The sequence below is a fragment of the Macrotis lagotis genome, chromosome X, assembly GCF_037893015.1.
Source record: "Macrotis lagotis isolate mMagLag1 chromosome X, bilby.v1.9.chrom.fasta, whole genome shotgun sequence".
NCBI lineage: Eukaryota > Metazoa > Chordata > Mammalia > Peramelemorphia > Peramelidae > Macrotis > Macrotis lagotis.
Window position 1 is genome coordinate 568,092,950 of NC_133666.1, and position 17,886 is coordinate 568,110,835.

A 17,886-nucleotide genomic window follows, 5' to 3' on the forward strand; every position below is an offset into this window, starting at 1 on the left:
AGGTAGCAATCCTGGATCTCAGTTCAAGAAAGACAATGAATACATCAGATCTTGTATCTGCAAGGAAGTGGGGAGTCTTTTCACAGTGCCTGACTAGAAAGCAATGCTTGTGTTCACCCAGAGACAAGAGCACAGTCTAGGACAGCAGTAAAATCCTCTCCTGAAATCATAACATCTTGGAAGAACTGAAAACTTTAAGATATCTAGGCATATCTATGAAAAGACCTGCCAAAAACTCAAAAGTTTTGAGTGTGTCCCACAGCTCCCTGGGAACAGATCCCTATCTCAACAAAGAGTTAAATGTAAGTCATAAAGTGAGAAAATGAGCAAACAAAAGAGAAAAAAAATCTGGACATTAAAAGTTGTTATGGCTATAGAGAAGATTAAAGCACATATTCAGAAGAAGATAACAAAGTCAAAGTTCCTACATTCAAAGCCTCCAAGAAAAGTAAGTATTGATCTAAAACCATTGAAGAGCTTAAGAAGGATTATGATAATCAAGTGAAAGACTCTGAGGAAAAATTAGAAAGAAGAATGATAGTGGTATGGAAAAGTCATGAAAAACAAGTCAATCACTTGAGTAAGGAGACACAAAAAATCTGAAGAAAATAACATCATAAAAACTTGACTGGGTCAAATGGAAAAGGTGGTATAAAAAAGCCAATGAGGAAAAGAAAGCCTTAAATGGCAGAATTGATTAAATAGAAAAGGAGGTACAAAAACTCAGTTGAAGAAAATGAGTCCTTAGAATACAGAATTGAGCAAAGAGAAAGTTCTGAGAAGTCAAGAAAAATAAAACCAAAAGAATGAAAAACCAAAAGACAATGTGAAATATCTCTTCACAAAGAAAACTGATATAGAAAATATATCTAAGAGAGTTAATTTTAAAACTATTAGACTACCTGAAAGCCATGATCAAAAAAGGAATTTAAGTATCATCTCTCAAGAAATTATCAAGGAAAACTGATCTGATTCTAGAATCAGAGGTCAAAGTAGAAATTAAAAGAATCTCCTGATCACCTTCTGAAAGAAATTCCAAAATGAAAATTCCCTGGAATATTATAGCCAAATTTCAGAACTTCCAGGTCAATAATCAAATATTGCAAGCAACTAGAAAGAACCAGTTCAATTATTTTGGAGCCATAGTGAGAATCACATAGGATTTACTAGCTTCTACATTAAAGGATCGTGGGCCTAGGAATACAATATTTCATAAGGCAATGGAGCTTATATCACCACCAAGAATCAGTTAAACAGCAAAATGAAGCATCTTTCGAGAAAGGAAAAGATAGACTTTCAATTTAATAGTAGACTATTAAACTTTCCTAATGAAAAGACAAGATCTGAATAGAAAATCTGATATTAAAATATGAGATTCAAGTGAAGCAAATAAAAGTAAATAAGAATTAGAAATTATAAGGGTCTTAATAATGTCAAACTGTTTGCATTCCTGTATTGGAATATGATACTGAAAACTCATATAAACTTCTTTCTTACTTATTAGGGCAGTTAGGAGAAATATATATATGTATATATATATGTATATATATATATATATATGTAGGCAGGGCATAGGTCGATGTGGATAGAAAAGGATAATTTATTAAAATAGACTCAAGGAATCAGAGAGGAATGTTCTAGGAGAAGCTGAGAGGGGGAAGTAAAATGGAGTAAGTTATTTTACATAAGAGAGGCAAGAAAAAGCTTTTGCAGGGGTATAGATAGAGTGTAGGACCTGGAGTAGAGGGAGAATTAGTTTAGCCTTACTTTCATAGGAATTTAATCAGAGAGGTAATAATATTCACTTTCAATTGGGCACAGAAACTCTTATTCTATAGTAATGTAGGAGGTCAAAGGGATGGGAGGAAGGGGTGTTTGATAGAAGGGAGGGATGATTGTGGGAAAAAAGTAGTCAGAAGAAAATCTCTTTTGAGGAAAGAGAGAGAATAGAATCAATGGGAGTTGGTGGGGATAAATTGGAGGGAAATATAACTAGAAATAGTAACTGTGAAGAAAAAATGTTGAAATAAATTTCTTTGATAAAGGCCTCATTTCTCAAACATAGAGAACTGACTCAAATTTATAAAAAGTTAGAATCATTCCCCAACTGATAAAGAAATGAGCTTATCAATGTTATCTATGACCATATTTTTTTTAAAAAAGGTCTAACACTACTGATTGGAGAAATGCAATTTAGAAAAATTCTGAATACTGCCTTACCTATTGAAATTGCTAATAGAACAGAAAAGGAAAATGATAAAAATTGCAGGAAATTAGATATTAATGCACTAATTAGAGGATTGTAAAATGCTGTCTTACAGCATTTTACATGCTGCCCATGGAACTATGCCCCCCAAATTATAAAACCAGGTATACTTTTTACTCCAGCAATGTCACTACTAGGGCTATATTCCAGAAGAGATGAAAAAGGTAATGGTAAAGGGCCTATACATATAAGGATAATTATAGTAGCTTATTTCTGGTGTCAAGGAATTGAAAACTGAGGGAATGCCCTCATTTGGGGCATGGTTGAACAAATCGTGGTATGTGATTGTGATGGAAAGCTCTTCTTGTATAAAAAATAATGAGCATGCAGCAGCCAGGTGGTACAGTGGATGGAGCACCAGCCCTGGACTCAGGAGGACCCAAGTTCAAATCCAGCTACAGACACTTAATAATTTCTTGGCTGAATGACCTTGTACAAGCCACGTAATCCCACTGTCCTGCAAAAAAAGCAAAAACAACAAAAAAAGAAATAATGAGCAGGATGTTCTCAGTAAAACCTGGAAAGACTTGCATGAGAGATGCAATGTGAAATATACTATAATCAAAATAACACCAATGTTGTAAGATGGTCAGCTGTGATTGACTTAGCTTTTCTCAGCAGTGATGTACCCCAAGACAATCCTGAAAAATTTACAAAAATCAATGATTTATAACCCCAGAAAAAGAGATGAAGATGTCTGAAGATAGACTGATACATACTGTTTTATTTTACTTAAAAACTCAGCAACATTTGGTGATAATCAGCTAAAATGAACTTAGTTCATCTCAGCAGCTCAGTAATCAAGAACAATTCAAAAAGACTTGTAATGGAAAATGTCATTCACACCCAGAAGAAAAACTAGGGACTCTGAATACAGATCAAAGCATTCTATTTTCATATGTTAAAACAATTCTTTTGATATTTTTTCTTTTTCTCAAGTTTTTCCCCTCTAATTCTGATTCTTCTTTCACAGAATGTACATATTATACAAATCTATCACAGATTACTAGTTGTCATTGGGAGGGGAGAGGGAAGGAAGGGAGTTGGAACTCAAAAGCTTTAAAAAAAAAGCTTTTTTTTTGGAAAAAAACTATCTTTACATATAGCTGAAAAAATAAAATACCTTCCAATATCAAACTTTTTTTGATTTGTCCACTCCATTTGCTCCATGACTTGTTTTATCAGTGGCAATTTCTACCCCAATTTGATGTGTCAATAGTAGGTGCAACACATTTTAGTTCATTCATTTCTGCCTTTCCTGCTTTCATTCATATTCTTTCCTCTTTTGCTCAAGATATTGATTCCTTAGCTAATTTGACAATTTGTAAACAAATTTCTGCCTAAGTAGTAAATCTTACCCGCCAGACTTATATATCATTAGGTAGAATATGTTCACTTGTAATTCCAAGTAGTACAAATGACAAATAAGAAAGAAAATATCACAGTTCCAAATGCAAGCTGTTTTAGAAGCTGTAGATTATCCCTGAAAAAAGGGATCTTTACAGTAGCAAAAATTAAATCAAAATATTTAATATGCTATAAATGACAACCTGTTAAAATCAAACATAGCTACATATCTTAGGAAGTGTTTAATGTAATTGTAATGCTCTTTGATGATTTTCTTATTCTGCTCCTCCACTCTTGCTCTAGGTGGCATTGGTGTAACTGCTGAAATGCTTTACTATGATACTTTAGGAGGTAACAATGATGATAGAGTGTGGGACCTGGATTCAAGAATATCTCAGCTAAAATCTTGCCTCAGACAGGACCTAGTCATCAGATACCAGAAAAGATACTTGACCTTTGTCAGTCTCAATTTCTTTGTCTGTAAAAATAGAGATACTACTTCTGAAAGTTGTTGAGGATAAAGATAAAAGACATTTTTAAAGTATTTTGCAAGCTTTAAAGTATAATATAAATTATATTTATTGATTTTTTTCTATGTTCCCTATTTCTTTTTTTTTAGGTTTTTTTTTGCAAGGCAAATGGGGTTAAGTGGCTTGCCCAAGGCTAGGTAATTATTAAGTGTCTGAGACCGGATTTGAACCCAGGGACTCCAAGACTGGTGCTTTATCTACTATGCCACCTAGCCACCCCCCTATTTCTTTATGTGTATAAATATATGGTTTTGGTTCTCAAAATTTTGTAATTGCTGCTGTTGTCCTTCCTTCTGAGGAATCCTAATTACTTGCATATATTTACCTATATGTAGCTTCATTAACAAGTATGCTTTTCCTCCCTTGCTTGACTCTTTATGTAATGGAAGCTTATTCCTGCTATACATGTAAAATTTGAGTTAAAATTTCACATGCAGAAAACCAGGACAAAACCAAATCAAACCAAACCAAAGTACTTCTATGAGGACTTTGATTTCTTCCTTGTGAGAATAACTCACAGGGATTCTCTTGGGATTTACCAGATGATTTATAACTGTACTGATAATGTTAACTGTGCCTTAATTTTGCTCCTAAAATTATCTAGTCAGATCCATCTTTACCTAATAACAACAACAACAACAACAACAATAATAATAATAATAATAATGATAATAATGATAATACATAAAGTTTCCATCAGATTCCTGGATGATACCAGAAGATAGATAAGATCCTCCATCTTGTTACCTAATTTTAAGTAAATCAGGGAACATTTTAGTTTGGTTCTCTCATCTCTTTAGTCACATATTCCGAAGATTATCCAATGAGATAGTCATACTCTCACTCTAATCTGGACATAATTAGATACCCTTCCAATCTCACTCCTGTCTTCATGCAGTTCTAAAGAATATTCTTTAATAGAATCATAGTTTGGGACAGCTAAGTGGAATATGGATAGAGCACTTACCCTAGAATCAGGAAGAATTCAGTTCAAATCCAGACTTGGATGTTTGATGCTTATTAGCTGTGTGACCTTGGGCAAGTAACATAACCCCATTGCCCTACAAAATAATACAATAACAGATTTCAAGTTGGTTAGGACATTTTAGGGCATCAAGTCCCATCCCTTTATTATTTAAATAAGAAAGTATTCAATGATTTTTTCAGAGTCATATAGATAGAAAGTGTCTGAGACAGTATTAAAACTCCAGTGTTCCTGACTCAGGCCATTTTTGTTGCTCTGTAAGGCTTACAGGTAAATTTCTTTTCCCTTCTTGCAAACACTTGAGATACCATATAATCACACATTTGAGGAAGAATGTGAAGCCAAATAAAGAACTTGAAACAAATGTGAGAAATTTATTTCTCCTCATTTTAACATTCTTCAATTTCAAAGAATCCTATAATAGGAAGAAAGGGAAGCAATAAACTTTTATTAAATATATACTACTTAAAATGTGATAAATGGTATAGTTATGATGGTAAAAGACAAGCAAATATTGTTTTTTGTAAAAGCATTTAATTTTTTTCCCCTCCCTATGAGGACTAGCTGATCATTGGTATTCCCTAAAACCATAAATAGAACTCCATGCCTGGAGTCAGTAGTTAAGCGCCAGAAGTTAAGTGAATTAATTTGTCTGATCACCCAGCTACTAAACTTCTGAGATCAGATTTGAACTCAAGCTTTTCTGACACTGGGCCTACTGTATAATTTTTCCTTGAAATATACTCTGAAATTTTAGGAAGTTTTGTTTTCTAAAGGAACTAAAGATTCAGGCTCTTTGCATTATATAAAGCATCTAGGAAAAACCCAAGAGATTCTCTGATGCTTGATCATGAAGTGAATTTGGTTGAGTGTTTTACTCAACACTAAGAATTCTTAAAACATTCATGAATATTCCTCTATGGCCAAATCTGTTTTTGTCAATTGTTGAATGAGTTCTGCGTGTCTTATTTTGTTCCAATAGCAAAGCTAAACTATGAGGGAAATGTCATGAGGCAAGGCAAGCTCAGAAAAGACCCCCCATTTCCAAAGCCTACAATAAGTGGATCTCATTGAACCAAACAACCGTTTCTTTTGTGAAGCACAGTCTATGAATATACTTAGGTCACTGAACTGGAATAACATAATCAAGATTATCCCCCTTTTATGTCCTATAGGAAAAATATTTCATATCAGTTTATTGAGATACTAGTAATTTTCATAATATTTTTCTATATCTGATAAAATAAATCAGTCCAGAATAAGCATGACTTTCTGCACTACATGATGGTTCATCATCTTTCGCTATCCTGCCACATTAATTTAGCTCTATGCTGACCATGAGCTTCTCTCTATTTTTGCCATTGTATCCTAACATCTGGCATAAGTCTTGGCATATAGTTTTCACTTAATAGGTGTTTATTATTTGCTATGGATGCCTCAAGACAAACCCTTCTAACTGCATGAGAATCCATTCCATTCTGTCTCTTGAAATGGATTGTCCCTACTACCATACTCATTCTATCATTTATCTTCAATATTTTCTGGTCTGCTGATTTCTTTACCAACTACAAATATTCTTATGTATCCCTCATCCTCAAAATATCCTCATCTTAGTGCTTTATATTTATCTAACTAAAGAAATGGGTTGTTATCTGAGACACAAATACTTAAATTGAAAGAAGATTTAAAACACAGTTCATGGATGGAATAAGCAAGTCCATCAAGGTTGATCATCATCCCCAGGTTGCTGTTAGGGTGTACAAGGTTTTTCTGGTTTTGTTCATTCCATCAGTGCAATAACCATAGACAATTTTGGTCTATCTGCAATGGAGAATGCCATCTGTATCCAGAGAAAGAATTGTGGAGTTTGAACAAAGACCATTATCTTATTATGTAATTTTGCTATTTCATACTCTATTTTTCCTCCTTAAGGTTATTATTTCTCTCTCATCTCTTCAGCTGAGATCAATGGAAACAATGTAAAGACTAACAGAATGCCTTCTGTGGGGTTGGGGGGAGGGAAGCAAGAATGGGGGGGGAATTGTAAAACTCAAAATAATTAAAATCTTTCTTAAAAAAAGAAGGGAAAAGCAAATAAAATAAAATAAAAAATGAATATAATGAAAAAAACAATTCATTAATGCAGTATTTCAATTTTAGAAGAGTATATCATTTGAATGTAGTGCTAACCTGACCCAATTTATGTTAAAATTTTCTCAAGTAGGCATATATTGTTATAATGAGACACCATGGCATTCGCTGTAATCATTGTGACTTTTTAATACTCTGGTGTCATGTGTACCAGATATATTCATCAGTTCTAGTATTCAGAATGATATATGAGAATAGAAAGAAGAGGAAATGATAAAGTAATAAACAGGAATAATCTCTATTGAATTCAAATGTGCTAGATGTTAAGGTTATGACTATAAAAGACAAGTGTTTCTAAATATCTTTTGTAGATGTTTACTTTTTTGCCCTCTCTTTGAGGACCATCTGATCATTGCTATTCGCTACCTGACAGAGGACTAGTTAGATAAAACAGTAAACAGAACTCCAGGTCCTGGAGTCAGGAAGAAATGAGTTCAAATTTGGGCACAGATAATTACTTGTTCTGTGATCCTGGGAAAGTTTCTTTACTCAGTTTGCCTCAGCTTCCTCATCTATAAAATAAAATGGAGAAGGAAATGGCAAACCTCTCCATTATCTTTGCCAAAACAGCCCCAAATGGGGTCACAAAGAGTTGGATACTGACAAACTACTGAACAACAGAAACAACATCAAAAGGTGACAGAGGGACTTCATATTTGACTCCTTATTGACCCCTCATATTATAAAGTTTCTACGAACAGTTTTCTTTTAGTCAACCTCAATTAGGAAAGGAATGCAAAGCTGTCTTGATTAGTCAGTTTAGCAAACTTCATTTAATCTTAATATGGTAGATTAGTTAGCATTCTTAATCACAATGCCCTTGTGTTTTTCAAAGAAGGTGACAGTCTTGACTATTTGCTAAATGGCTGTCCATAAGGTCCTCTTCCTTCTCAGTTTCTATAAATCTGCACAGAAACAATAATCAGACAAAAGGTTGAAATTTCAGAGATGTGAGCCCTCTACCAGAATTTATGTCCCAATAAAGCCTTAGTCACATTTGTAGTCCTGTGGGATTGTAAGAATAGGGAGCTACAAGCATGCATGCCTTAGAAGAATGTCTGAAATTTTATTCTCTGGTACTTCATTGAGGACCTTTTCACATTCTTCTGTCGCAGGATAAGATATAAATAATTACCATAAATATTCTTCTGAGTAGATGAAGTCTAGTGGCATCCACTCTTGGTTAAAATATTTTCTTTCATATATTATTCAAAACTGATATTCTGGAACAGTACTATAGAAAGTATAAGTGATTCAAAAATTTAAAATTTAAACAAGCCCAAGAAGAGACTAATGCTTTCATAAAAGTCTAAATGGAAATGTCCATACAATCTCTCCAGGAGTTTACAGTAGAGTTAAGAAGAGAAACAGAATTGCTACTATGATGTTTAGTTAGGTAAGGGGAAAGGGAGTGCTCAGGAAAGAGGACTGGAAAGCCTTAACTCACAAAATTGAAGGAGGGTCACATGGAAGAAGATTTAGTTTGGTTCTGTTTGCTTCCAGAAGCATAACTTGAAGTGATTACTAGAAGATGCTGAAATATCTTTTGATATGACATAAAAGCAAATCTTTGTAAAAACCAAGACTTTCTAAAATTGTCTCAAGAGAAAGTGGATTAGCAAAGGGAAGATGGTCATTTCTTATGCATTGTATAGAGAGGATTTATGTCAGCAACAGATTGGAAGAGATGTCTATTGAACTGACTTCCAACTATTGGATTCTCAGACTCAAGAATGGCATAAACAATAATAACTGAAGAAATTCCTAGAAGTGTGAGCATTTTATTCTTGGGGAAGATTCTAAACTCCTTCAAGGCAGGAATTGTCTTTTGCCACTTTTTGAAACCCTCCCATGCCTATTCTAGTGCCTGATACATACTAGGCTTTTAACAAATGTTTATTGGTTGATTGATTCATTAAAGTACCTGGAGATAACGGATTTTGAGTATATCAGATTCACCTGGGCACCAGGAATAGAAATCATTCTGTTAGATGGAACAGCTTGAGGAAAGGTAAGAAGGCTAGACATGAAAAGGTTTATTTGGAGGATTAAATGTCATCCATTTTAAGATGTTCAAAGTCTTCTCTTTAGGAAGTAGTAGGAAATAATGCAAAATAGATCATATCGTAGAATTCTTTATATCTTTTTTATTCTTCTCAAAGAAAGTGCAAAGATGTTTAAATTGCCTGATCTATGGAGGATTCCTCATCCTAACTTTTTATCACTATCTTGACTAGTAATTTCAGAAACAGTAAGGGTATAGAGAAGAGAACACAAGACTTATGATAATTATATTTTAATCTTCAATCTGATTCTAAATGTAGCTTTGATAAGTCACAATGCTATTAGGTATAATTTTATTGAGAATTGGATTATAATATTTGATCTCTACTATTTTATACCTATTTTCTTACATATGAAGCAGTTTTTCTCTTTTTGTGGTAGCAGAGTTTATTTTCCAAGATCTTTGGTTATTTTACTGAATTTCCAAAATAATTGTAACAAATTTTCAGAGCCCACTTTCTTAATACACAGTTTCACTAATCAGTTGTGTTTCCAATGACTCTATCCTATTCTTGGGATAATAATGTGTAAATTCCCTCCTAAACATTCACTTTTAGGACTGCATTATTGCTTTTCCTCTTAATAATCAACTGGTAGACTCAAATCTTTAGCAAAGGCATTTTCTAAAATGCATAACAGGAACAGAAATCAAAGATCATCCCTCCAACCAACACATACTTATATATGCCAGGTAGTAACTTTCCCATAATTATACCTAGATTTCAAGAGTGAGAAACAGTGGTTGAGAATCCAAAGTAAAATGATAGTGAGATCAACATGTAGGGAACATATGATATCAATGCAACTTTTAACTCAGGAACCGCAGAACCTAGATATCATTTTGCTTTACTGAGAGGCCTTAAAAAGTTCATTGTTAATTGTTAGAACAATGAGCTGCTGGGCTGAACCAGACAAGTCACATTGATGTAGGGAATTATGAATACAGGAAATTTATAATTAGAAATAAATTCTGTAATCTTTTATTCTGTTAATGTGGAAGACTGTTTGCTCCTGAGATGTAAATTGACTCTTATTGGTTTATTGTTTAATGTAAAATTTGGATACTGTCTCTTCATTTCCAGCCCCCAACTTCCAACCTTCTCCCTGCTTTTGGTCACTTAAGGAGGGAGGGATTTCCCCTTTTTTCACCAGTGCCTGGCCTATAAAATCCTGAACTGAATCCCTGTTCAGGCTGATCCACTCTCTGGCCCAGTCAACTCTACTTTACTGTTCTTTCTCTCTGTCTCTCTTTATCTATCTTGGTCTGTCTTTGTCTCTCAAGCAACTTTGCCTAGCTTTTTGTTATTCACCCTGTACTAAAGTGCCTGTCCACTCACCAGGAGGAGAAAAGTTTTAGCCTATTTATTTTGCAACATTTTACAATAAGTCCTGAGCAGTTTTAAAATCCTAGGGAGCATTCAAATTGCTTCACTATTCAGTAACTCCTGATCTCTATCTTTAATTCTTACCCCCAAACTTGACTACAACACTGGCTGGCAGTACTGATTCTTCACTTGTTGGGTAATGGTTGAACTTGGATAGACCAGCAAGACTACTGGACAATGAGTAGTGCACAAGAATAAGGCAGTTGCTCTTTTGCTGACAGCTATTACTGGAGAGCATCAGACAAGTTTCCAGACACTGACTGATGGATAGGATAGGAAAGAATACTGTATTTTCCCACTCATGAGATTTACCTTTTTTTTGAAAAAAAATTATGGTCTAAAAACTAGGAATGTTTTATACAGTGGTTGTAAATTTTTATATTCATTTCCCACTTTTTCACATTTATTGTTTTTTGTACTCATTTTTTTCACTTTTGTTACCAGTATATTAGATTACATCTTGCCACATTCTGCCCAGAAATGGCTCAGAAAAGATTTTCATATAGTGTTAAATTCAAGTTCAAAGTGATCCAGTTTGCAAAAGTGAATGGAAATCGTGCAGCTGAACATCAGTCAACTGAGAAAATAACCGAGACTGATTCTGGGAAGAAGAAATCCTACTGAAAATACTGTGGTAGAAGAAGGCCACGAGAAGCAAGTGAGCAAAATGGTCTGATTTAGAGAGGGAATTGAAGATATGCATTGAAGAGCATATGAAAATTAGAATTCCTTTGCCCACAAAGATGATTCAGCATGCGACGAGAATTGCTGATGGAAAAGAAGTTCCTGATTTCAAAGGAGGACACACCTGGAGCTTCAGCTTCATGAAATGGAATGGACTCAACATGGGTCCACACACTACACTTGCCAAGGAAGTATTCTTGTGGTCAACTACAGCCCAGAGCACAGGAAGGACAGCAGTCAGTCTCTCCTAAAATAGTGATCCATCATCAAACACATATGAGGACAAGCTAATAATGGGAATTTTGACAGTGATGAAGACTTAATGAATTTTATGATGAATAAAATTTGAATTCAATAACTTTATATAATACATATGTTTTCAAAGTTTGGGTCCCAAAATTAAGGTGCCTCATTTTATACATGGGGAAATATGGTACTTTGGTGTTGGACAATGTCTGTATCTATGTTAAATCAATGTGCTGATTTCTTTAATGGAAAGCTGAAATTTTTTTCTATCTTCACTTCACTGGTTGGGTTGAAGGATACTTTGCTCTTCAGTTATGCACTTCAACTAAGATATGCAATGAAGTTTAACTTTGAATGGGCAGAACCTTCTCTTTGACTCTTAGAAAATCTGAACACTGAGGTTTTTAGTTGATTAATCAATTTATATTTATTAAAAGTCAATTAAATGCCCGGTACTGTGATAAGTGTTGGGGATTGAAAATGAAGTAAAAAAATCAAGCCCTGTCCTCAAGGAACATAAATACTATTGAGGATGTCAATATTCAAACAAATAAATACAAAGTAAATTATATACAGAGTAAATATTAAATAATTGACAAGTAATACAAGTGAATTCAAAGAGGTTGGGGAAGGCTTCTTGTAGAAGATGAAATTTTAGTTGGGATTTAATGGAAGTTGGTTATTATGGTTCTTGTCTTTCATTATCAAGGAAGATCAAAGAGATATTCCCATGTTACAGATAAATTACAGTGTGTTTGATTGTGGTTGATTAAAATGATATGAGTTCAGTATGCTCTACCACACATTGGGTACAAATAGTCCACACGAACACTTGAGGTATTTACTGTAAACTTACCTATCTCACATTTATTTTGAGCTACTTCCATTCTACCTTGCTTATAGAGCACAGTGTCCTCTCTGATAAGGGCATGCCATACTGGGAAGTTTTGTGCCAGTGTCTCTCATGCTGCATAATTAATCCTAAAATTCTTAAGAGTGGCCTTCAAGGTATCCTGACATGACTTCTTTAGACACTCCTCCAGAACTTGCTCTGTGTGAATTCTCCATTCAAGAATCTTTTTGAAAAGCATACATTTAGCATTCTAACAATATATCCAGCCCATCTTAGTTGCCTTCTTTGTTGTAATGTTTGAATGTTTGGCAGTTTAGCTCAAGAAAGGACCTCAGAGTTTTTGTCATCTTAGAATCTTCCAAATAGAATTTAAATGGAAGGAATTCAGTTCTCTCACATTCAAACTGATTTACTGTTAGTCATAACTTGGCAGTAGATGACACAATACTTCTATTTTTTGCAAAACTCTTCCTCCCTCAAAATTCCTTTATATCTATAAAAAAATCATCATGTTCTGTTAAGGTATATATACTGGTAAATCCTTAATAACTATCTTTCCAAAAAAAGATAATAGATTTTACAGCATAATCTCCATTATTAATATTTTCTTTATCACTTTCTTACATTTTGCCAAGACCAAATATGGTCTTTATTTGTAGTTTACTGATTTCTATGGAAATAATCATACTAAAAAATATAATAATAGTCCCTTATTTATTTGTACTTTATTGATTTCTATGGAATAAACCTACTGAAAAATATAAAAATTGTCTCTTTTAATCTGGTATGAGCCAACTTCATCAACCAAGAATTTAGGGTGATTAATATTTTTTACTCTCTATCCTTCAATGAGAATCTTAGGCAGAACAGTGGGAAGAAGCAACTATTTCTGTGCTCAAAGATTAATAAAAATCTTCAGTCCCTTTGATCCAGCAATACAAATTATAGGCTTATATCCAGGAGAAATTATAAAAAATGGGAAAAGTCTCACAAGTTCCAAAATATTCATGAAGCTCTTTTTGTAGTGGCAAAGAATTGGAAATTTGCCCATCAATTGGGGAATGTCTAAAAAAGTTTTGGTTCATGAATACTATGGAACTATGTAATATTATCGTTCTATAAGAAACCATAAATAGAGTTTAAAGATACATGGAATGACTAACAAGATCTGATGCTGAGCGAAGGGAGAACCAAGAGAACAATATACATATTAACAACAACATTGTGAGATTATCAACATTTATGGAAGAAGCTCCTTTCAGTAGTTCAGAGTAGGACAACCATTTTAGACCATCTATGGACAATGTTATCCCCATCCAGGGGAAGAAAAACAAAACAAACCAAAAATAATAATAATAATCTGATAAGCATTTTGTAAAAATTATCTCTTATGTATCTCCTTCCCTTAATCCTAATTCCTCACACTGATAATGACTAATCTGTAAATATGCTTATCAAAAATATGTATGTACAGTGCTAACCTAATTTCCCCAATGAAGGGAGGGGGTAGGAAGGGAGGGGCAAAGGATATTTTGTAACTTAAAAAAGATACTGTGCATATGGATGAAAAAAAATTAAAAAAGAAACAACTATTTGAATACACTGTGATGTTGTAGAAGTCACCTCTCCTTTCAGAATCTCAGTTTCTTTATAAAATGAAGGGATTCAACTAGGAAAATAAACTTTTTTTTTCTACTAACCTTGTATCATTGATCCAATTCACTTTCCAAAAGTAACTTTTCTCAAGGTTTAGAGCAGGAAAAAAATCTTTGATATCATCTAATGCAACCTTTTCATTTTGTAGATGAAGAAATAAAACCCAGAAGAGAAAAAATCATTTTCTCAAGGTAAAACAAGTCTTTAAAAATTTTGTTACCCTGTCTTGACTTAATTGTATGGAAAACAGGTGTGATCTTGAAGACATTCTCTATAATGACTAACTCCCCAATATGTAAAAGGGGGATTTGGAATAAGATTGCCTTCAAATTTCTCCTATTTGTTAAGTTGCTTGATTCCACATTCATAAAGGAAGGAAAGAGAAAGACAAACATTTATTAAGCTAGTCAATGCTTCATTTGCAAATATTATCTCATTTGATTCTCATGACAGTTCTGGGAAGTGTGTACTATTTTACAGTTGAGGAAACTGAGGCAGACAAAGATTGAGTGATTTGCCCAGGGTTACAGAGCTAGTAATTTTCTGAAACATTAGGTCTGCTTGATTCAAGGACAAATATTCTAACCACTGCACCACCTAGAAGAGAGTAGCCTAGAGAGTAGTCTCTCTTTTGGTTGTTGCTGTTGTTCATTTGTTTATTTTATTGGGGTGTTTTGCTTGTTTTTTTTTTTTGGCGACAGCTGTCAACTCTCTTCACATCAAAAGAAGGAGAAAAAAAGGAATGAAAATATAAGAGACAACAAGTTGTGGAGAGTTGAATTGCTCTCTTCCCACTTAGAGTTTCCATTTAAGTTGCTTCATCTTGCCATTCATAATAGAGAAAATGATAGTTGCATATTTGGTCATATTCATATGGATTTGAATACTCCCACATAAATCATTTCACTTATCTTAACTGTATTGATTAATTTAAACTTGAAGGCACAGTCATTTTAAAAAATTTTGGCCTTGACAATTTCTTTTTACTTAGCCCTTGGGTAATACATATTCCTGAACCATTGTGCTCCTATCCTTTATCATCATTCAAATCATATCCTGATGCAGTGTATTATAGATAGGCAATTGCATATTGCATGCAATATGAATTAAGAGAACAATGTCTCAGTAGCTCACATTTAAAATTCACCCAGTAGGAAGACATTGTGAGAAGTGACAATCTTATTATTATCCTTTCCCCTTTCCTACTTCAAGGGTTGTTCCAAAGGAATCTTCCAAAATAAAAAAAAAATGATAATAATATTCAAGATAATTTGGCAAAAAATGCCAACTTGACTATAAATGCTGAGAATTTTTCTAATAAAAACTAAAGAACTGTAACAGCCTCTTCAGATCAGCCACAGTTTAAGGTTTTTATCACTTTAAGCCTACTTTATAAATTAGTAACAAATATTTCAAGGAGGTCAGGTATCTAGGCAGCTGACCTTTGGAACACATTCCCCCCCTCCCCTCTTCTTATGTTGTTATCAACCAAAACCTGAACTCTAGGGGATATTTGAACATCCACTCCCTTTCTCAATGGCAAGATACCTTCAACCTTAGGTCTCTAAACTGATGTTGGAATGTTAGATTAATTTCTCTATATTGATGTCCTTGATTTCTTCAAGTTTCAGCTGAAGTTCCATCTTTTGTAAGAAAACTTTCTTGATTTTCCTGCCTCTTACTACTTTCTCTCTGTAATTATATCTGATTCTTCAAATTATTTCTTATTTTTACATATTTGTTTGTATATTGGGTACCAGTATACTCTTAGCTCCTTGAAAGAAGAGAGTGTCTGTGTGTGTGTTTGTGTGTGTGTGTGTGTGTGTGTGTGTGTATAGATTTCCATATATCTATATTTTGACATTCTTTGGGTCTGAAAACTCATTGATTTCTCCTTATTGGTAGAGATTAGTGAGTGAGGTGTGTGATAGTTGAAGAGAACAGTAGAGAGGAAAACTCTAGTGCAAGTCTCTTTAGACTCTGAAGTGAACATTGGTGTTTCTAATTTTTAGTTTCAAGAATGAAAATGAATGTTGCTATAGGAAGAATAGTATACTGAAAAGAAAATTTACATGAAAGGAGCTAGCAGTGTCCATCATGCCCAAATGCCCAACTTGATATCACTATAGATATCAGGGGATTCCCATTTGGGAAAGATCTGAGACTCAGTTATCTTGCTCTCAATGGGAGATAACATTTCTGGTATACATACATATATACATACATACATGCATATATATATATAATATACATATATATGTTTCTTTTCTATTTTCACTGTGTGTTCAGTTTTGAATTGTGATTTTGTGGGAAGTCAGCCTTTTATATAGCTGTCAGAAATCTCTTTTCCACCTTATGAATAGTAATGAGAAGTTAAGCATGAATGTGGAAATTACATCCCCTAGATCAGAGGTGGGAAAACATTTCTACCAAGGACCATTTGGATACGTATAACATCATTCAAGGGTTATATTTGGTGAATATTTAATTAATTCCCCCTAAAAAGCTGGTGGATTTATTGAATTTCAAGTCCTCACTGAGATTGCCTAGGCAATATAACATGAATGCAATCTTGAAGCGAGCTTCCCTTCCCCTGCCTTAGAATAACAATTTTTAAGAGAACAATGATATGTAGTTCTATCCTTACATCTCCTTTCTCTGAGAAAATTAGAGAGATAAAAGCTTAAACTCATGTGAAAAAAAGGCTAGATATGTCTACTCCACCTCCCTTCAAATTATCCAGTGGCATTCCCCATGCTATATATGGGGGAATAACTTTGCTATATTTTTATACCCCAGAATTTGTGTTGTATTTGCCACATAGTATTTGTTTGGAGGCAATATTATTTCACAAAAAATTTAGGAGAACTCAGGAGACTGCCTGCCCTTCTCTGCCATGTTATTATTTACCACATAGTACAGAAAATAATAAATTCTGTCTCCCTGTTGACTTGAAAAAAAAACCCAAATTTTTCTCACATGTCAAATGAAAGTCAAATAATGACCAGATGACATATATTGATCAAATTAGAGAGATGCATTATGGTGATTTGCTTTTCTCTAATTTTATATTATTTTTATTTTCTTCAATCTTCCAAAACCCTAAAATATCCACTCCTTTAACTTCTTTCAAATTCTCCTTTTTTTCTTCACAAACTATTGTTTGGAAGGTAGGAGCTGAAGATCTATTTTAATGAAAATGAAAAAGAAAAAGTTAGTTAATATGTACCATCTGTTAGGGAGAGAGAGAGAGAGAGAGAGAGAGAGAGAGAGAGAGAGAGAGAGAGAGAGGAGAGAGAGAACAGAGAGAGAGAACAGAGAGAGAGAGAGAGGAGAGAGAGAGAGAGAGAGAGAGAGAACAGAGAGAGAGAACAGAGAGAGAGAGAGAGAGAGAGAGAGAGAGAGAGAGGAGAGAGAGAGAGAGAGAGAGAGAGAGAACAGAACTATTATTCTAGTCTGGAAGTTTAAGAAACTATTGTAAATACTTTAAAGAATCCTGTTTTAGCTATGCAGCCTGTAGGAGAGAGGGAGTAGTTCCTCTTTCCTACTGAACAGGAGAACAAAGAACATCTTTTCTGAGAACTGGGTTTCCAGCATAATATTTGTGTGTTCAATCTATCTTAAGTTCTCTGGGCACATGCTAAAGTTCAATTATACAATGCTGCATCTAAGAGATGTTTCCCTCTCCCTTCTGTCTTCATTCTCTCCTCCTGCCACTC